Raw genomic sequence first — 22745 nt, forward strand, 5'->3', positions numbered from 1 at the left:
AACAAGCCCTATTAAAACTCCAGGAATTTGCAAAGCTTCATCAGAAAGGTTTCTTTCATCAGGGAAATTGTCTTTTCTAACACTAGAGCTTTTCCTGACATCTGATCTCCTCTACCAGTCTGATACGCAGACACATACTCTTGTAGGTCTGTTGTGCTGTGGTGGCTTGGAGCCTCAGCCCTCTGAGGAGACCAACAGAGTAAAGATGCAGCAAGTCATGGAAAACAGGATTCCCTTCACTGCTCATACCACCCTGTCTAAGGGAAACTTTGCTGCTGCTGAGAAGCAGTAGCTGGGCTAGAGGAATTGGAGCAAGAAGGCATGTTACCCTCTAACTCTACTGCTCCCTTGAACACTTGCCTCTTGACCTTGAACCATATTACAGATTCTTCACTCCTTACCAACATTTCTCTTTTCCTTCCATTGTACTCACGCAGAATTCAAGGTAACAAACTTTGTGAGCTTTTCATGACTTTTCATGTCAGCTACAACTTAATTGGCTTGAAGCAGAAACCCAGGAATCTACAGACTGTGGTAGATGAAGGGCAAACTACCTTTTTACAGACATAAGCAATGCAATTAATTAACCTGTGCCCCTAACCCGGCGTAAGTTAATGAACAAGTGTAACATTACTATCAGCTGTGTTGCAAAAAGGCAAATCTGTGGCTGCAGTGTTAGGACCCATGAAATACAAAAGGTAAGCATTTTGAAGGGTAATTTAATTTCACTCAATAGCCAGAGATTTGCAGAAGGCAGAGAAGGTGTTTTAGGCTTGCCACTGTCCCCAGTACAACCACACAGACACTAGTATGGCAGTCAGACACCTTTTCTCACATGCCCTAGCACAAAGTGGTCATGAGTGGAGCCACATGGACATCAGCAGAGCATAGACTGGGTTTATCTGTGAATCAGAGATGCAGAAAGAGCCACAGACTCAAAAAGGGGTGGATGGGGAGGATGGTCAAAAGGATTTCGTCTTTCTCCCTATACTATAGAGCCAATCCTGCCCATTTGTCATGCAGTAAGGAAGAGAGGAGATAAATCTCCCCCAAACAGCTACGTGCAAGATTTTGTGGCTTGCAATCATGAATCAGTGAATTTGCACAGATAGACCCAAGTCTGAACAAGGCCACAGCTTATTTCTGAGCTGGTTATCATATTGTGCACAGGCTTTGGAAAGCACAATTATAGTCTCTGACATCCTATCTAAAAAGTGTGGTCACCATAGTAACACCTGAATCATGCGGCACTCCACACCTGATACCAATCAATCTTGAAAACATCATTGTAAATAAAAAGACTCCTGGAAAACTGAAGATGGAGGTTTCTTGTTGAGACTAAGAAGCTGCTCTCTTATAACAAAAATGGAAGTTGTACCTTGTAATCTCATTTGACTTTCCCTTCATACAATCCCATCAGTTTACAAAAGTGATAGAAAATAAAAAGGGCAACAGTTCTGTGCTGAAAAGAGTGACAAACAACTAATTACTGCTGGCAGGTAAATGATGAGTCACATTTTTCCTCCAGAGCATTCACTGTGACTTCTGAGAATACAGCCATGCTCTGGTTACTGAAACAATGCATGAACATGCCCACCATTGCGCCTCTCCACTGTCCCAGAACGCTAATTTCCCCTCAAATGTTAAAAAACAGAACTTGCATCAGTCTCTTTCTCCCTTTTCACTTTCCATGTTTCAAATTCATTTTAGTTGACTACAGTTTTGTTTCTCTACGTGGGTAAAAGAATAACAGCTTGTTTAAGGAAATTATGTTTGCATTTAGCTTGGCACCCTGCCTTTCATAAGTGCATTCTGCCACCAGCCCTCCAGACACATCCAGCAGCCAGAGATTATGAAGTTGCTTATGTCTTGAGGGTTTTTTGTGAGTTGTTTTGTTTTTTGCAGTAGAAATAACTAATAAATTGATTGTTAAAGAACTATTTATACAAACACAAACCCACTATATTTGATAATATATTTTCCTTTTATACTAGTGTAAAATAGTAGTGAAATAAAATCAGCATGCTAAAAATCTGGCCCATAAAAAGAAAACACAATCAGAACAGCAGAACAAACAAACAAAAAAAACAAGTTAGAAAGTCTGTCTTCTGAGTTCCCCTTTCAGATTCAGACTTCCATTCTCAGCACCTATGGTAAAGACTTTTTTGCCCTAGGTCAGTGTTAATTTCTTAGTCTCAGTACTATTGCCTAGAAACATTTGACAGCTTTTTTCCTCTCCTCTTTCTGTGTCTCTGAAAAGAGCAAAAAGCAAAGATAAAGCCTGGATTCTCTGACAGCATTTGTCTTCATACTGTGATTGATGAGACTGATGCTGTACTTAAACTTGAAAACAAAAACATCCCTCCAAAGCAGTGAGGAAGAAGGGCACTGACTCAGCCCACAGCTGTAGGTAGCATACAAAGCCTGAAGTTGCTTGAGTAGGCTCAAAGACATTTGAAAAGAGGCCTGTCTCCTAAGAGAGGATTTATGGTATTAATTTACCTGGAACTTAGACTGAACGACCGTTAGTTTCTAGCTGTGAAATGTAAAAGGAATTGATACCTGCTGCAGCTCAGCACTCCTCTCCTTCAGCTGCACCAGGGAGGAAGGATTTCAGCTGCATGTCCCCAGCAAAAGCCACCTTCCTCTGTGACCAGGAGAGGCACAAACCACAGAAGACGATGGACACTCCCTGCCAGCCTGTGTACAAAGCTCCCTTTGTTCCCCAGGACTCCAGCTACAAGGATGTGTGCACCTCGCCCTCACCCATGGTTGTTTCCCATCTGCCAAATACAAGAAAAGGAGCGCTGTTCAGAAGCCTTCAGCGAGCTGGACAGTGAAACAAGGGAGTGTCCAGCCCATCCTGGGGGGGTGTCATCCTTTCTCATAGGGCCTGAGCCTTCCTTTAGACCTTTGGTGCACACAGTTTAAGAGTTCACTTCCCACTCCCCCTCCTTCCATCCTCAATTCTGTCTGTGCTCAAATCATTTGACGTGTTCAGAGTAAAATGAAACATCTGTGGGATCTGAGTGTAATTTTGACTGAGAGCTGTTAAATGACAAATACTTTTGAGCACAGCCTTAAGGATGCAGATGTCTGATTTATGCATCATAGAACATCATAACAAATACCACTGCACTATCCAGATGCTCACCTGCCATTGCTTTCCCCAGCCAGCCATGCCTTTCCCAGTCATTCTAAAGATAAAATGTAAAAGGCAACTGTAATGCCACCAGAGAAGAATGAAATGGCATCTTACAGCTACTCTTGATTTTTGTTCATGTTTTGTTTCTGGTGAAGGCATAACCTCCTAACACTTATTACCCAAGTCCTTCTGCTCCTTCTCCCTACCATGGACTGGAGAAAGGTAACCTGGAGGAGACAGTTCTCCCCTATCACAAACAGAAAGAGGCAGCCTATAGACACTGCTAAAGAAGTGGTTTTTATACATGGAGACCCTGCATTCTTCCCAGGTTCTTCCCAGCTGCCTTATTCTGCTTTTAGGTGAGTTTCCATCTTTGTTAGGAGCAGTCTCCAAAATGCTGATCCCTACTGAAAGGCATTTTATGCCAGCTGTTGCAATCTGTAGGCTAACTGGCTGAGTACAACTCTGCTGCAAGGGAGGGACCAGAACTTCAGCCTACCCACAAACCATTCTCCTTGGGCTTCTTACCTGTTCCCATGACTGCAATTACAGCATAGCTTTGGCCATAAGAGGCCAACATGCTCTTTTATTCTGAAAAATGTAAATATGGCATCAGTTTAGACTGCAAAGTGCTTTTATAGGACATCTTTCATATGTACGCAGAGCAGCTTTAGAGATGCCACTCTATGTTCTTTTTGTGAGAGGTTTATACACATTTTCTAACAACAAAAAAAAATCCTTTATCAAAATTCCTCCTGGGCCCAGTATAATTTTATTGACCTGGGTGACTGTTCTTCACTTCAGTGTGGTGCCTACATAGTCCTTGGAGGCTCTGAAGCAAAAAAAAAAGGTGTCAGTATTAAAGAAATAAAGATGTGAAGTCAACATGGATTGAATACTTGAGCCAACTCTCACTGAAGTCAGGGGAATAATTTCCAGGATCTTAGATGTGGGACAGGGCTCAAAGGATGGGATTTTGTATAGGCTTGGACAAGCAGCAAGGGATTCTGCTTTCTGTCAAGAATCTTTGAACCCTAAGAGGATGCAAAATAACTTAATCCTCCTCATCCAGGCTATGCTGAACATGAACAATATTGGCAGGGATGTTTTCCACATTTAAAACTCATATTTGGGGAGCTTACAAATAGAGCTTTAGCATTCCCAGACAGAGAGGGCTGTACATCTGAACACATAAAAGAGTCCAGTTTCATTTCTGACCCCATGTTGTACACTACTAAGCTACAAAATGTGTGTCATGAGCATGATCTGCAGTGAAATACATAACATACAGGGGGAAGTACTTCAATGTGTTCCTGGTGTTTTTTGTAGGCACTTATTTTTGACATTTCTCAGCAGCAAGCCACTACGCACTAGATAGCCATTTGATCTGAACCAGTTTGACTGTTCCTACGCTCTGGAGGAAAATATAAAAATAAAAATAAATCCCCTCCAAATGAAATCCCCACTATGTCAGTTCAAAGTGAATTGTAAAAATTCCATCCCCTTCCATACCAAAGAGCAGTCCAGGTTGTTCAGTCAGCGATGATTAAAAGAAAACTCATTAATTTCTGGACACCCAAGCACTGGAACAGCACAACACACCAAGATTTCTAGTCCAGTGTTTGCTGCTTAGTGCTGTGGCAAGGCAGAACATCAAATTTCTAATTAAGAGAAGACCAAAAAACCATTTTCAGTTTTGATTTCCAGGCCCAGAAGCTCGTGTGTGAGACCACCTCCAACTAGCCCCACAGCAATCCCCTGCAGAACAGAAAGACTAGCTCCTCCTGTGGCAAGAAGTCAAATGTATCTGCTGATTTTGGAGGCAGAAAGCAGAATCTGAAACTGGAAAAGTACAAGGGTATTTTGGGCTAATAAGACATTACAGCTTTCCAATGAAAATGGGAAAGGATCCTATTAGCTGTTCATTCAGTTTAGTTTTTTTATTTCAAAGAAGCATTGGAGACTGAAAAAGCACTCTGAAGGCTGAAAGAGCTCAATCAGGAAGGAACATAAGATTATCAATTTTGTCTTCCCTTTGAAACTGTGTGACCCCTCCACTTGTGCTTAACTCCACTTGAATGGTAAAATGGGAAGTTTCACAGCACACAAAGACATGAAGACACAGGTTTTTCCATATTGATCATCCCTGAAGCCCAGCACCTCTCCACTGATGGCTGCAGAGGCAGCTCTGCAGGGCTGTAGGTTGCTCTTCTGAAAGGGCAGCAACAGGAGCAATCCACTCCTGAAGCAGTGCTCTTTAAAGCAAGGTGATGCTGAGGAAATTTAGAAGTCAAATGCACCAAAGAAACACCATCTGTGCTCCTGTCTGCAGAGACATCTCTGACATTGGGCAGTCAGGACATCAGAATTTATGAGCTGTATCTGCTGTAAATTAAGCTATCAGTGGAGATGTGAGAGCTTAAGTCAGCAGTTCCAAAACGACATCCCTCTTCAAAAACCTATGATTAGAAGGAAAAGGGTGTCAGGGGTCCAGACCCACCCTAGCAGCAGCTTGTGATCACTTGGCAATGTTCAGCTGAAGCAATCTGCTGGCACACCAGGGCTTGCCAAAGGTTGAATGGCATTTGGAGGTGAGGGAAAGGCAGTCCCAGGGAAGACAGTAAATCACATCTGATACCTAAAGAGGTGGAGAGGGACAGCAGGGGTGGAAAAAGGTTTTTCTTCAGTCTTTCTTCTTGCACTATGCAGGCCAGACACAGCTGTAGCCCAAAGGGTTCCCTGAGGGTTAGAACTGCGCCTTTTAGATCTCCCTAGAAGAACAACATTTCTGCAAAAAGCAGGAGAGGGAAAGCAGGAATCATTAAGACCTGTCCCTAATCTCTGCATACTCCACTCATTACAGCTTCATCCATCAAATGGGATTTTTACAAGCGCTTTGCAATCCCTCCTGCAAGACTCCTTGGTGCCATCAGTAGGGGAATGCTATTTTACACATAACGGAAACACACAGTTTATATTTTCATGTAACAAATAACAAAATAAGAAAATGCATCACTGATATCAATGGTAGAAGGATGAGAAGCCTAATGCCTTGATGATAAGACTGAAGAGAAGCCTCTTGAAAACTACTGTCCTGTATTCAGAGTCACTGCAGAATCCGCCATTTTCCCTTCCCAAATTTTATGTCATTTTATTATCACATTTTCCCTTTACCCAACCCAAACTGTTATACCCAAGAACCTATTGCATTTATTAGGTTCTCCATCATGCAGGCTCTATAATCACATTTGCCAACATTTCTTTTAAGCTAAAAGGCTGTGACTGACAGCATGTTATTCCATGTCTGATAACACTGATGTCAAACAACAGAAGGAAGCCTTGGCTCACTGTGTATCCACGGTATCATATTGGTGATAACTGAAGGTCACCTCTGGATTCAGTGTGCTGTGAAACCAAACCTCAGGCAGTCTGATGGTGTTCTTGCTCTTGTCTCTGCTATGTAAACCACTTAAATTATCAGAAACTACTTATGCAGCTTTTAGCAGCCTGCAAGTGAATATAATTCTGCTGTTAATTCATCAGCTGCTATTCCTAGTCCATCTCTTTCGTATGCACAGCAAAAGCAGCATGAGCTTTGAGAACATATTTATGTTTATGCAAAGCCCACTTTGTTCTCAATAGGGCATTTATAACATACGTGAATTGAAAAGACATCTCACCATTTATTCCCTCTGTTCATTCCAGCAATGACATCCTCCCTTGGCCCATATTCAGGAGAAGGACAAATGCACAGGCTTATTCTGACCAAAATTCACATGCCAGTGCTCTTCACAAGGATATGTACAACATAAAACAGGCAGACCTACATATTTTAGTTAACCACCCTTGGTATGGAGAATATCACCAAAGGAAAAACAGAGCCAGTGTTCCACTGTGCTGCAGAGATCTATCTGAGAAGCTTATGTAGCTGGGCACCATTTCTAATAGATATTCTGAATTATTTCAGAAGCCAAATTTGCCTTTATTTACCCTTAAACTCAATAAGACAGACAGGCACAAACACAAGACCCTTCAGGTCGTGGGTGGTCCATTTCTTAGGCCTTGATGAGCTCTAGGTCTAAGCTGACTCTGAGGTCTTTCAAGAAACTTCCCTGGTGACACAGTTGTCTGTTCTGTGTTTTGAAGACTTTGTCTCACAACTCCAAAGGTAACATTTTCCCATTTTATTGTCAGAGATGTTATGGATTAGAGGACAAGCTGAAAGGGCCTGGTCAGTATGCTCATATTCTAGTTCCCTGTTTTACAGGACCTCAGATCTGCATGGGGGCCCCAAATGCTGCAAATATTCCTCCTTGAGACTAACAAGAGTACTGCTGGTCTCTCTGCTTTCTTTCACCAGCTTTGAAAAAAATAAAACAACAAACAAAAAAAAACCCAAACCCAACCTGTTTTGAGGCAAACAGATGAATGTGAAAGATGTGCATGCAGATCCCCTGCTGTTGCAGAGCCAGTGAGGAGATCCATGAGAAAATCCACCCCAAAGTCACAGATCTCCCAGGTGAACAACAGCCCCCAGCCACAGGGGAACACAGCATGTCCCATAACCCCACCATCAAACCATCGAGGTGGAGGGATCTATGGGGAGGCACAACCTAAACCCAAGCATGGATCAGCTCTGATGGCCAGCTGTGGCTCATCAACAGGCTGGAGAAAAGGCCAAAGAACAGTGAAGCCATCAGTGCTGGAGTGAGCCCTGTGCCAAAAATGGCCACAAAAGCACCAAGTTAAGGTGGGGCATGAGGCTGAGGTTGAACATGAGGTTGAAGCCGGCAGTGTGAGTGATCAGTAGATGTGATACAACAAGCAGACAAATATCTTTCTCCTCTTCTCCATGTCCCACACTCTTGGAGGGGTAGAAGGAGGTACTTGCTAGTCTGCTGGGAAGTACTGCTGTGCCATGCATCAATATGTGGGATTTGCTGGAAGCTCACTCTGGATTAATTGGATAGCTGCCCTGACTACTCAATCCCAGACAAATGAACACAAGTAAAAAAGCCAGGGTTACACAGTAAAAATGCCTTTCCAAAATAAAGTTGTGCAAGATAAAAACCAAAGGTCTGAATTAATTTTTGAATTAGAAGTAATCAATTTGGTGGTGTAGTAGAAAAGCTCTTTTGATCCGTCTGGGGTTTTGTTTGTTGTTGTTGTTGTTTTTAAATCTGAATCATCCATCAATCTAAAGCTCTGTCCAATTCCCACATTATCTAAATATGCACTCCTGACTCAAAGCAAGGATTAGTAGCAAATCTGTGCCACTCGAAAGCCATTAAAACAGCAGGTTAGTGGATGGGAAAAGGACAGATGCATCTGGTAACTAAAATGACCTTTCCTACAGATTTCTCTGTTTGATTGCCTGTATCTTCTCTGGTTACACAGACTCACTTGGTAGACTGTAACATGAGAGCTATTCCTGAACTACAGAGACAAGAATAAGCTAAGTTTGTACCATCAAAACAAAAGAAGCCTCACACAGTACAATTCAGTACTGCATGTACAGTGAAATATAGTAGAAAACCACCGATACACTTTTATTATTCTGAATAATGAAGATACTTCAATAAACCTTTTTAAACCCAAGCATCAGTACCAGTCCCAGTATTAAATTGTTGAATATGAAGCAGTCTTTCTGTGGGAAGTTTCTCATTGAGAAAATGTTCCAGCTTTGGTACTTTTGTTATTTATTTTTTTAATGAAGGAGAGGGAGATGACTTGGAATAATCAGTCAGATTATTCACTTTGGAGAAGAGGAGGCTGAGGGGCGACCTCACTGCAGTCTGTGGCTTCCTCACGAGGGGAAGAGATGAGGCAGGTACTAATCTCTTCACTCCTATGACCAATGACAGGGAAATGGCAGGAAGCTGAATCAGGGGGTTTAGCTTGGATATCAGGGAAAGGTTTTCACTCAGAGGGTGCTTGAGCACTGGAACAAGCTCCCCAGGGACATGGTCACAGCACCAAGCCTGCCTGAGTTCAAGAAGCATTTGGATGATGCTCTCAGGCACATGGTGTGAATCTTGGGGTGCCCTACACAGGGACAGGAGTTGGACTCAATGATCCTGATGGGTCCTTCCAACTCAGCATATTATACGATTCTATGAGATCCAAGATTTCAAAGGCTATTCAAAGTGTCCTTTACCTTGAAGAAAGAAAATAATCTGCACTGGGACACATGCCACAGTTCCTGAAACATGATGTTTGGGTACAATTGCTGTCACCCAGGTGTATTTATTTAGTCAGCCACTGTTCTCCTCAATAGACTAGGAAAGTATTTGCAAGGTGTCATTAGATTCATCCTGCCCATTTTGGCTATAAAATCAATCCATCTCAAACTTTTATCTCCCTCCTCTGCCCAGGTGCCTCAAGCATGCACAGTCCCAAAGCCAACTGCACAAAGCAAGGGGTCCTCAAGCCCTTTTCAAAGACCTCTTTCCCCAGGCTGCCCACTGGCCTGTCACCCTGGCCCTGCCCTCTCCCAGGGGAACTGCCTTTCCCAAGGCATTCAAGTGAACATTCCACAAACTCACCTCCCCAGAAGAGACATACAGACAGTTCATGAGCTATTTTCCAGCCATTTATTACCAAATGCAGCATGAGCCGAGGGAAGAAAAAAAAATATTGAAAAAATTAACTGTTACTTTTGTTCCTCTAATTTAGAAAATGAGGGTGCAATTTCCTCCAGAAGGCAGATGCCACAGGATTAGTGGTGGTTTTTTCCTTGTATTTTGTTCACAGTTTAAACATTCAAATTGGAGTCTCAATAAGTGTTTGTTGTACGTTTAGCACAGTTAAATTCTATTTTTATCATTTCAGATGTCACAGAACACCAATTAATGTTGAGCATCATGTTTGCGCAGGGTGGCGCTTCTCTTTGTATCTAAAACTCCAGAGCTATTACTGGAAATGCCTTTTTCTCCTGCGGGGCAGCTTTTCCACTGAAATATGGTTAACAATATAACACATCACTGCAGCTCCACTGCAGCTTTCATTTGCAAACAAATTGGTGATAGTCTCTGTCAGATCCCAGCATTACTATTTCCTCAGCTTCTCCTCTTCCTGTCCCTTCCTCCTTAAACTCAGAGACATAAACCCACAGGAAAATGTGTGAAGACACTTTCTGAAGAGATGTAGAATGGAGAACGTAGTGTCTGCTATGTTCCTCACTCAAAATAAGCCTATGTGCCTTTTACATAGTCCATATGCTTATTTACTTCACAATTTTGAAACTCTCATACTGATACCAGACATGACCATGTTGTAATATTCCTTCCTCAGCTTCAGGTTTTTTTCACCCCAAACAAGTCAGAGCAAAGTCAGAAAAGCTCCAGCTGTTCCCAAGTTAGGTACTGGTTGTGATGGCACTGCAAGAGCAGCTCCAACCCCATCAAACTGTTTTTAGCTCTCATGGTGCCTGAGGGCTGAGCACTGTCCCCCTCATCACATCCCATTTAGTGATGAGCCATCTATCCTCATGCCTTTGAACCCTACACTGTCTCTAATGAGATCAAGCCTTAAAAAGATCTCCATCAAAAGAGAACGTCTCAATGTATGCTCCTATCACAGCATTTGCCCCAAAACATAGAATCACTGAATGGTTTGGGTTGGAAGGGACCTTTAAAGGTCATCTAACCCAATGCCCTGCCATGGGCAGGGACATCTTCAACTAGATAAGGTTGCTCAGAGCATCATCCAACCTGACCTTTAATGTTTCCAGGCATGGGGCATCTACCATCCCTCTGGGCAACCTGCTACAGTGTTTCACCACCCTAACTGCAAAAATAATTTCTTCCTTATATCTAGTCTAAATCTAGCCTCTTTTCATTAAAAAACATGACCCCCTGTCCTATCACTACAGGCTCTGCTAAAAAGTTTGTCCCCATCTCCCTTATAGGCCCCTTTTAAGTACTGAAAAACCCCAGGAGAAGTCAACACAGACACTAGAAAATCAGAACTAGGTCTATCCTACACGTTTTGTTCAGCTGTCTAGATTGGCTTGTCTGCTGGAGCAGTTCAGACTGGCACGGCAGGAGCCGAGCCAGATCTCCCTGCTGGTTCCTGGTAGGACGTCTGAAGAAAATATCCCCATTTTGGGAGAAGTTTAATTTCAAACAGTAATGATGTCTCATGTTCAATGGGCTCTTGCTTTTCTAAGCCTAAACTGCTGAGCTGCCTCCCTTGACACAGACTCAGTGTACAGATCTGTTGCCATTTATACATCAAATGTGTCTCTCTTGTGCTGCCTAGCCTTACTTTTCCTCCTCTCTGAAAAACTGCTATTGGGAAGTCAAGTCAACTGCCAAAGAAACAGATTATGGGAAACGTCCTTCGCTCCAGAGGCGGCAGCACCGGCTGCTATCTCTGTTCTCCAGTTCTCAACCAGGAATAGAGCAGGAACAAACGCATTCAAGCCTACCCTGAATGGTAACTCTACAGAAAGTTCTGGACTAGAAATCCCAGCTTTTTGGTGGCTTTAGTCAGATGGAACAGCATGAGGGAAGGATGGAGGCAGAAGTGGAAGTGGAAGGGGGAGGGGTTGAACAATCCACAATCTGAATTGACCTTTCTCTAATCTGCTTTGATTCACTTCTAATCTTACACACTTTTTCCTAAGTTCCAAAAAGGTACAGAAATGAGATACAGATTTAAATAAATAAATGACCATTTCCTTTCAAAAGTCATGTTTAGAAAATTTACACTGTTAAAATACTTATACTAAGAGCTGATCATGCGATTAAGTATACTTTTTTCCTTTTTTAAAAAAGTATATCTCTCAATCTCATAATTCAGTTCTTCCAGAGCATAAATCTTTATTTAATTTTAAGCAATAGACTTTCAGGTTCTAAGTTTTACAGAACTCTAAAGAACAATCTACTTTAAAGATCATTACTGTGTGAGGTTTTAATTATTTTTTTTCGTAGTCAGGATCAAGAGGAAGATATCACTCCACATGAACTTGGAAAATAGGTCAGCTGGGTAAATTTGTTCAGCTTTCTTCTGCACTCTTTAGATGCTACAGCAATTACTGCTTCTTTCTAAAATGGTCTCTAAATCTGTTTGTTCTGTCTTTATATGGCATTACTTAACTCTTCACAAATGAGGGCTTGTTAGCCAGCCAGTTAATTAACACAGTGGATATACAGTTGAATGTCTGATTATATCCATTCAAGATAGCTAAGTTTCATTAATAACATTCAATTCCCATGGTAAGATACCTGAGTTGTTATAGTTCACTCAAAACAAGAAGGTGTTTCTACTTAATTGTGACTATAGCAAGTAGGTTTCTATTTGGAATTATTTTAATAATCAGTAAAGATAAATGAATTAGATCATTAATATTTATTTATTTTACTTTTCAAACTTCCTAGAATGGAAACAATACACTGGCTGTATTTGAAAATCTGTTTGAGAAACTAATTGTCCTATTTATCCTGTTTTACTTTGAAGTTCTCCTTCCAGCTACCTGTAAGTAATGACAATCTGGAAGACGAGAAGGACCATAAAAGTCTGTTAGCCCACTAATAAAGGAACTGCATTGCAGTGTGTACACTCTCTTCAAACTGTAAGTCATAAAGCTACAAATTGAGAACAGAAAAAGCTAGCACTGCTTTTCAGTCTTCTTCCTAAAGGCATTGTGCTCTACGCTATATACCTTCCACGTTCCAGTGGAGACCTTCCAACCACATCAATAACAGGATGTTTCCATTAGTAATTGGCTGAGATTTATTTTTGTTCAGTTCAGTTCCTTCCACAATTCTAGCTTTTCCAGCAAACAAATGCAGGTTCAAGGGGAAAGAAAACAAATATTCCTGCAACACTCACACACTCATTTTCTTCAGCTTTTTTAAGCTCTCCAAGGTAAACAGCAAGCACTTCCAGTGACAGTTTCTGAGAAATGATGGGGAAGAGTGAGGCGGTGGTTGAAAGCACCACTGGCTTCTAATGCAAACTCTTCTATACTACTCAGGGAACACATGTTCAATCACTGTTTATGAAACAGCCTTGACAGTACGGAGAGGAGCTTTTTGCTTTATATTTGTTCAAGTACGATTATATCTCTTTTAGAAGCAATTGCTCTTGTTTTTACTTTTCTCTTTTTTTTTAATGTTTTTGTTAAACAAAAGCAACCCACAATCTTAATAACAGATTAGTGAGTAGCTGTCTTCCCTGGAGACTTCATTATCATGAGGTTTCACTGCCCTCCAGCTCCCCTCAGAACACATTTAAAGACAGGAATAGTGTAGAATTTCTAACACCTGAGCTTCACAAGAAGAAAAACAAGCAAGACATTAGAAGAACCTCATCGCCACTGAGGGACCTTTCTTTAAAACCTTAAAATAATATCATTGCACATGATGCCTATTGTCAAGAAAGCAATAGGATTAGGGTTTCAATTTTGAACACATACAATAAGTATCATGTTAACATTTACACAAAATGTGTTTACAGAAATCCCTGCATATGTATGGAACAATACTGTGCCTTGGAGAAAGCTTTTTTAAGCGAACAAAAGCAGCTGTAAACTGAATTAAGACTTGAAGCCTGAAGCAGAACACATGCTGCACACTTACAAATGATTGTACATAATATAATTTAAACATATTTAAGACAGATTATATCAGCAAGGTATTTAAGGCAGAGACTGCAAAAAGCTGCACTGTTGTAAGCACCTGTTTGTTATTTCTTATTAAAGGCTCTGTCACTGGCCTTCTTCTAATCTGGGAAATAAAGGTTCCTGTTATATTTTTTATGCATAGATGGTAATAAGAACTTCACAGCAGTATTTCAGAGGCTCAGCTTTGAACTTGGGATGACAGGGTCACACACATGAGCTCAGGCAGGATGGGAGCTCTGGAGGTCCCAGGTCCATCCCTGCACCAGCAGTCTCAGTGCTGAGGTCAGAGCAGGCTGCTCAAGGCTGTAACCCCTCAGGGATGGAAACCCCCTCCGTGGCACCCGGGGAAATGCTTTTTCCTTGGGTTCCCTCTGAACTTCTTCTCCTTGGTCCAGCCAACAACCCTTGTCTCTCTGGCTGCTTCTTTACCACCTCCCTGCAGGTACAGGGGGATGCTGCCAGTGCCCCCAGGGCCACCTCTCTCCAGGCTGCACCATCCCCATCCCTCAGCCCCTCCTTGCAGGCAACTGCTCCAGTCATGACTGTTGTGCTTTTGATACTTTAGCAAATGGCTTTTTCACAGGAGGAACATGCACCCTCTTTTACATGGAAATGGACCAAGGTGAACCACACTAAAAGCCCTTGCCAACTCCACAGCATCATCTGAATGCATCAGGTGTGGAGCCATGTTCCTGTGTCCAAGTCCAGCTCTGCTTTGGGCAGATTACAGCTAAATCAGGGTCTTGTCTTTCCAACTACAAGTTGTCTCTGTAAGAGACATTCATATTCTGGAAGAAGAGTAATAGAAACAGCAGTTCCAGGGTCACTTCCCTTTTTTGCTGGACAGATTATAAAGCAAATCCTCCAAATCTTTATTCATAAAGCAGCAGAAAAGCTCCAGCATTCAATTTATATCCTGGATTTAAATTAAGATGAAGTGCCATATGATTGCTTAATGCCTTGTCATATCTGCCAAACCTAACAATTCTGTTCACCACCAGCTAAACCTGAGAAATGTTGTTATACTTCAGGTATTAGGCAAACTGCATCCTTCTGCTTGGTACCATGAGGGAAATTCTGGTTATACTTCAATTACTATTTTCAGAACTGCTTGTCAACTCAAGAGATAGTATTTCTAAACATCATCTTCCTGTCTTCTGCTTCATTTAGTCCTCCTGCCTAACCAAACCCTGACCACAACAGACAGAAGAGACTTTCCAAGTTCTCCATACAAATACTTGCAGGATGAATCTCACCAACACTATTTAATGAAAACTCTCTCAATTAAGAGCTGTAGGATCCAACTTTGTAGATATTAATTGCTTGTGAACAAAGCATACCACATGTTGCCCAAGAATTAAAGCTATTTTTGATGAGGCAGAGGGAGGGCATAAACTCACCTTAATTATAATCTCTTTGGCATCACACAGTGACATGTCACAGAGCACTTTTATTAGTTAGTATGAAATACCTAACAGCTGCCAACACTTCTGCTGCTGTCTGAGAAAAAGCAAGATACTCTATAATGAAGAAATTATAAATATTGATGGGTGAGGTGCCCAGCTAGAGGATACAAATGACACAAGAGTCAAAACTAGGCAAAACAAAACCTAAAGGAAGTGTCAAGCCTGGGCAAAAGGGAATACTTTATCCAGACAGAATACATAGTTACAATAATTTTATTAATGTCTGTCTGGTGTCCCATCCTCAGGAACTAGACATTGTACAGAGATCATGAAATACCATGCTGCCAGGTGTTTGTTGTGGTGTACATGAATATACACAGATCACAGGGTTTTCACATAGACACTTCATAGGATATAGGATAACTTTGAGATGTTTCCTAATTGGAGCATGTTATGTCATGGGGGAAATGCACATGCTTTAATGAAATATTGTCCTGAAAAATGAAGTAGAACTATTAAAAAGCTCTGGGCACACAAACTGAAACTTCATTCCTCCCTAGTTCTACACATCTTCATTTCTGTTGGTTTCTTTTCTTTTAAGGCATATCACAGAGGTACTGCCAACCATTTTGTATTTGCAACTTACTCAAAATACTGTGAAGAGTATCCTAGTGACATTACCCTTCAACAAGTCAGCCAGGAATAACAATTATAAATACCAAACCCAGAGATCTGAAGACATTTGGGTTTGTCTTGTAGAAATTACTTACATACTACATTGATGTTCACTTTAAGACTTGTTTTTATTAACCTGCTGGCTTCTCTTCAGGCAAAGAGTGTGGCAGGATGTCAATCCAATCCAGAGCTGACTCCAAAGGAGAGATTTTCATTGCAGAGGAGGAAACTGTCCCTACCCAAGGGGTGTGGAATGCAGCACATCTGACAAGGACATTTTAACAACTCCGCAGCTGCATTACTGAACTGGTACAGGTTACTCAGGAGCCTGTGGACAAACTTCTGGGTTCCTCACAGGATTTTGTAAAGAAGTTTCAAAGGTAATTGAAAAAGGCTAAAATAAAAGGCTGCCCATTTGCCCATAAATAATTGTCCTGTTCAGCATCAGCAGGTGTTTAGGTCTGCAAACATAAACAGTACTGTGTACTACAAACCCAGTTCACCTTCCTTTCTCAGATGGAATATATTGACAGGATGAGGAAAGCCCACAGAGTGGAAAAAAATGTTTTGGTATCACTATGTATTCAGCAAATACTGTTTAATCTGGATTAAAGAAGAAAAAAGCAAGAAGTGCTCTCTCACCTGCAGTTGCTTCTCTAGGATCTTCCTAAGGACACCACAGCAAAATGGAAGGTTTCTAATTAAGAGCTGTGTCCTTGCAGCATGACCTAGCACAGAACTGCCCCCACCTCTGGGGTCAGCAAAGAAAGATGTGTGCTCCATACCAAAGCAAGCACATGCAGAAGAGCTTCTGCTGCAAATATTCAGTGCTTGCTGTGCTCTGGCAAGCTACCCAAACACCTCCTGTCCAAATGCCTCAGCCTGGGTGTGCCCAACACAGCTCCATGCTCGGGGCTGCTTGAGGAACGTGTCCTCCCTGATGCAGAGCAAACCTGAGCCGGCTGGTAAAACTGACATCTCCCGTCGCCGATGCTGATTTTTTAGGCTGTTGTGAGACGTGCTGCCTTGTCCAACAGCTCAACCATGCTCGGGGCTGCTGCTGCCAGCCCCACTGGTGGCCCATCCCCCAGGCCTCCAGGCACACTCCCCTCTCTGCAGGATGTCAGTGCCCCGGTCAGGGCAGCGGTCTGCACACCGTACCCCATCTGCCCCAGCAGCCCACCTTAAACACTTCCGCTGGCAGGGTTTAGAGATCCCTTGGATGCATCCTCACCAAAACAGACTGGGTAGCACCTACATAGGCTGCTACGTCCTGCATCCCTACGTACTGCCAGGGAAGGGTGGAGGGGTGAGAAACTGCTGTGGGAGCTGCCTCTTCACCCATCCTGGGGGGTCACCCAGCCTGGGCTGCCTGGTGGCAGCCCCCTGGGGAGCAGGGAGAGTGTGTGGAGCTGCCAGGAGGTGACAGGCCCATGCAGTGGAGAAGGAAGGGTGCTTGGCTCCACTGAAGTGCAAGAACAGGCAGGATAAGATGTTACCTCAGCATATGTGCTCAGTCCCAGAGAAAAAGATGCTCTTGTGCGCCTCATTCCTCTTTTTGCTAATATAAACCAGGGGAATGAAGTCTAAAGTAATATCTGTACAAGCACAGCGCTCCCTCTTTAGCACCAAACGCAGACTTTAATAATATATAAATGGTTTCTGAAAGATGTAGAGGAGAGCTTAATGCAACTTGAATGCAGAGGAATATTTGAAAATAAATTAACACTATCCACTTTACTGAATTGGTTTCATTTATATACGCATGTTCATACCCAGACAACAAGTCCAGTTGACACAATTTCTACAATAGGAAAAAAACTAGCCAATCAACTTACTATACTATTAAAGCTTTCTAAAAAACTCAAACCAAAACACTCAAGGTAATTTTTTACGGAGATAATGAAAGAGAGAAGAAAGGAAGTATTGTAATTGTATTAATGTTAGAAAGGCAAGGAAGGACCAAATGGGCAGTTACCCATAAATACAGCTCTTAATTTCAGTTATGTGACAGAAGAATAATCAGAACAATAACCACCACTTAAAAGTCAATAAAAGAATCACGTATTTATAAAGGCCTGGCTAGATAACCTCACAATGCCTTCTCACATTTCCTCTCCATTATCCTTCTTCTGTCATGACACAGTGAGAGTGCTACAGCACCCCACAATGCAGAGAAAGCAAAAGAAGACATTTGGATGCAGCTGTAACCAAGAGAAACACTACTGGCAGTAGGAAGCAAATTAAAGTCTCATAAAAAAACTTGTAAGCAATTCAGAGAAAGTGATTCTGGAAGACAGTAAGTTTTATTGTGAACACAGTAATCAAGTGTTTGCATCGAGTCACGATAACAAAAGAAAATTACTACACCACTGGCTGTCAACCCTGTATGTAGAAGTATTAAATTAAGGGCTAGGAAAGCAACAGGTCAGTTTATGAAGTTGAAGAACAACAGCATCTATATATCTCATTACCAAAAACATCTCAGAGAAATAGAGCTTATTTTGAGCTGACTGTGGAGGAGAAAATGCATAATCAAAACTTCCAAGACTGTGCACTCCCAAGGAGTAGAGAAACTGAAAAGTATCATCAACTCTTCAGCAGATTAAGCTATGAAGCTCAGCATCCCACAGAACACCCAAACATATTTTATGATGTCTAATAAGCTGAATGCTAGCTACAGCTCTTCCCTCAGTGCGGGCATCAACCTCATCTCTCTCATCTCCCTGGTCAGCTTTGGAAGAATGGCACCATTTTGAAATCTCTACTCTTCTACTTACGTTGGTTGAAAATAACCCCTAGGGGTAAGAAGTTACTCTGGGGCAATGAGTCAGACAGCATTATTATTATTATTTTGGCTTCATCTAGATAGGCAGCCAGGTTGAACCGAAGATAGTCAGGACAGAAGGGAAGAAATAAAAACCAGATATCTCAAATGAGGAAAACTCCTAAGAACAGAATTGTTAAGTACAGAAGACATTTCCTTCACATCAGGAAAGACAGATTTGGGAGCTTTTCACCAACAGATCATCATTCCTGACTTTCTATGATTTTTGTTAAGCCACACTCTTAGGTTGCAATGAAAATCCGGATCATCCCCTCATAAAAATGTAAACGCCAGAATCTTAATCCATTCTAACACAGATGTTTGACTGTCCAAATACTTCTACCAGACAAGATCACTTGGATTTATCTGTGTAATTCTCTCCTTGCAGTGCTGGTGGCAATCCCATGGGTCTGAGAGGCCAGTCTGAATGCCACAGAGTAGAACAAATCAAGCCATCAATCCTAAATCCTGCACTGTTTCACTGCTCACAAAATTGAGGAAACAAGGAACAGGTTAGGGAGGGTGCAGTGAATGAAAACACTTAGGCCATCGAGGTATATAGAGAGCACAGAAATTTCCCTCACTCTTCCCCCCAAAGCCAGACAAGAGGAAGCCGTGCCCAGAGAAGTGAGCAAAGTCCTGGTGCATCTGCACCAGAAAGAGAAATCAATTAAGTCCAGCAGAAAGCCCAGCAGGAGTTCAGGGAATGTACAATCTCCCACAATCTCCCACAATCTCCATGGACACACCTACATGCATGATTCCTCACAAAGTTTCATCCCAGATTTTAGAAATCAATGAAAGCAAGTACATTCTGAGGTTTCATTCAAAACACTCATTGTTATACTAACAGAAAATATCACTTGAAAAGGATAGATCAATAAATGGACAAAAGGGAACAACTTTGCACTTTCAGACAGATTAACAACATAACCTTACTGAGTTTCTATCTCTTTGTATTTAATTATTTTAATCTGTATTTTTTTTTAATTTATAATTGTTTTCAAGCTCAAGTGTATTTTTATAGCGTACTGATGTACGTAATCCTGTTTCACTTAAATGTATTACTGTCATGATAAGTCTAAGACAAAATAAAGTGGACTGGTCTACAGGGTGTAGTTCAAAACCAATCTACAGAATTAAATCTTCACTCTAAGGGTACAGTAAAGTGATTGCTTTTGGAAGTCATTTGAGTATTTCTAGTGAAGTTTCTTACTTCCATGTAAGTAGTTTTTATCAACCACAATGTAACATTCCATAAACATCATAACAGAAACATTCAAGTTCATAATTTCAAGGGGAATATTAAGAATTGAACTAAAAAAAACACAACCCAGACCATTTTCATCCCCATGACCACTTCAGTGAGGAAAGTTAAACAAAGTGATCTTTCCTTCAGCTGTTTTCAAGGTCTCTGTTCTGATCAAATATTTTTTCCAAAATGCTTTTTGCTAGCTACAAAAGGTGATGAAGTTACACAGTGTAAGCCAACATGCCCTATATATTTTCACATTCATAATTCCTAACCACAGTGCCCCCAAAGTCAGGTAGGATTTTCTTGGAATGACCAGTGTCTCATTTTTCAGAGTTCAGATCTTTAAGAACTGAATCTATCTGTACCAACTAGACAAATGACATACTGTAGATCATTTTATCCATTGCTTCAGAATATTTTGAATACTCTTTTACTTCTCCCTTTGCTAAAAGCACTTGCCTGCTCTTCAAAGTCCACAAATAACTTTTAACAAATGCAGAAGAGCATTCGTCGTAACTGAACTAAGAAAAAAATTCTCTTACATTTTGTTGTAATCAGAAAGAAAAAAATCCTGCCTTATGAGTGATCAAAGTACAAGGACACTCCTTGCAATCACGGAAAGATGAAAGTCAATGATGTATTTTAACTGATTTTCTATGTTGCATCCACCAACTGCATGCTAGGTGTTCATTATCTTGTCCATGCAACTTTAATTACTGACTTCATGCCCAAAGGTTATTTTTCAGAAACGTATTTTAATATAGCTCAGCAGTGGTATTATGTAAATAAAGCTGGTATTTTTACTCTCTACTTTTCCATGTTCTCACCACTGATTAATTTGACCGTACAAACATAATTTCAGAGAGGAGATGTAGATAAAAATTACACCTGGAGCACTTCTGATTGCTTTTCTGCCGGAGAAAAAACTCATTTTAGTTTTCCCCCTGATGAGAGCCCGTCTGTTTATGACGCCCATTACCAGTTCCCCTCGGCACTTCCTAAAGGTTAATCATGCCCAACGCTCACAGACACTGAGCCTGGTCAGGCAGTCGTACGGAAGCATCTAGGGCAGGGGGGCACAGGCAGATTACCCGTGACTTACCCATGCTCACGCCGAACACCTGGACACGGCCGGACACCGGAGCTCACGTCCCCAGGAGCGCCCTCAGCAGCCGCCTTCCCTCTCTCCCGCAGCCCCCGGGATCCCCGTCCTCTGCTGTCACCTCTCCCCGTCCCTTCCCCCGGGAGCCAGGGGTGCCGCTCGCAGCCGTGCCCAGAGCCAGCGGCCGCAGAAAAACACCTTACCTGGACACTCCGCTCCTCCGGGACCGGGCCAGCCGGGAGCGCTCCGCTTGGCGGGGCAGGGCGGGCGGCCCCCCCCGCCACAGCCCCCGCCCCCGCGGGGTGTCCCCTGCCAGCCCCGGGGCAGGGCGACCCAGCCACCCCCGGCGGGCACGGCCCGGGCGGCAGCGGGACATCCCCCCCCGGCTCGCCCTGCCGCCCCCCGCCCGCCACCGCCGCACTCACCCGGCGCCGGGGCTGTGCCCTGGGCCCAGGCCGCCGCCGCGGCGGGAGGCTGCGGGCTGCCGTGCCCGCCCTGCGCCCGCACCGCCCCCCGGGCCGGCAGCGAGCGGCACGGCGGGCCGGGGCCGCCCCCGGAGCGCAGGAGGCGGCCGCAGCGGGGCACCCCGAGGGGCTGCCAAGGCTGGAGTGGGCGGACTGCCAGCTTGACCCGAGCTGGCACGGGGCACCGCTGCCCAGAAGAACCGGGTGTGGGGAGGCCCAGCCTGCTGCCCCCCAGCCTGCTGCCCCCCAGCTTGCTGCCCCCCAGCTTGCTGCCCCCCAGCTTGCTGCCCCCCAGCTTGCTGCCCCCCAGCTTGCCTCTGCGGCGGGAGAGGGGACCTGCACTGGGACAGTGTCCACCCACTCCTCCAAGCAGCGTGGAGGGACGGACATGCTACCCGAGGGTCCCTGTCCCCTTGGCCCTCCTGGGGGCACAGAACTGCCCCTCTGCAAGCTGGTGGTGGTGAGGCGAGCAGGTCCCAGTGCCCGGTCACCCGAAAACAGTGGGGAAAAATTCAGCTCTTACCTGCAGCCTCGGCCGTTTTGCTCTCAGTTCTCCCCGTTACATGTTTTTATTGGCTGCAGTCCCGCAAAGTGCACCGGTAAAATGACACAGGACATCCTCCCGCGCCTGCCCGACGCAAGCAGCTCATGTCTGACAAATTCTGGTGAGAAAACAATGCAAAAAGTTGGCACCTGGGTGTAGCCATATGTGACCCTTTTTGACTGCGAGCTTTAGTGTACTGCACAGGCAGAGGCTGGGGTGCAGCTGCACTAGTCTGTTGTAAGGCTTCTGGCCTCTGGGAAAGGCCTTTCTGCAGGAGCTTGGAAAAAAAATACAACAACAAATGACAGCCTGGGCCTGAAACCGGCAGTCTTTGCATTTTCCTTCTTAAAATGTTGCCCTATGAAGAACAGGGCAAGTTCTCAATTTTAATTACTGCATTTCAGTGGGAACACAACAGGTAACATCTGGAGTACACCAAGGCACCAGCACTATGCCTACAGCATAGCAGGCGTAACACCATACTATACCAAACTGGCTTTTAAAGTGTTTTTTTTTTTTAATGTATATATAAATTTCAGGCATTGATTTTTAACTTAGGTTTTTTACATTGTACCAACAGGAGTCTAGACTATCTAATTTGAAACCCCTTGAAAGTGTTTTGAAAATCTCACTACACGCAATCCACATTTATCTGAGCCTTTATCCAGCCATTTCTCTAGCTTCACTCATAGCCTCA

The 22745-nt window shown here is 43.1% G+C and overlaps 1 protein-coding gene across 4 annotated transcripts in view; it reads right to left on the reverse strand.

Annotated features, from left to right (window-relative positions):
• PKIB (cAMP-dependent protein kinase inhibitor beta) overlaps positions 1 to 22111 on the reverse strand; it is a 51252-nt gene extending 29141 nt beyond the window's left edge. The window contains exon 1 of one of the 4 annotated variants that reach the window (XM_051615233.1): positions 22028 to 22111. The gene's annotated coding sequence lies outside the window, so the exon portion shown is untranslated. Of the gene's footprint in view, positions 1 to 21040; positions 21145 to 21243; positions 21345 to 21465; positions 21573 to 22027 lie in introns of those variants that run through there. The other 3 variants (XM_051615231.1, XM_051615232.1, XM_051615234.1) reach the window with 3 other exon arrangements.
• Positions 22112 to 22745: the final 634 nt, after the last annotated feature.

Source organism: Apus apus, chromosome 3, assembly GCF_020740795.1.
Source record: "Apus apus isolate bApuApu2 chromosome 3, bApuApu2.pri.cur, whole genome shotgun sequence".
Classification (NCBI taxonomy): Eukaryota; Metazoa; Chordata; class Aves; order Apodiformes; family Apodidae; genus Apus; species Apus apus.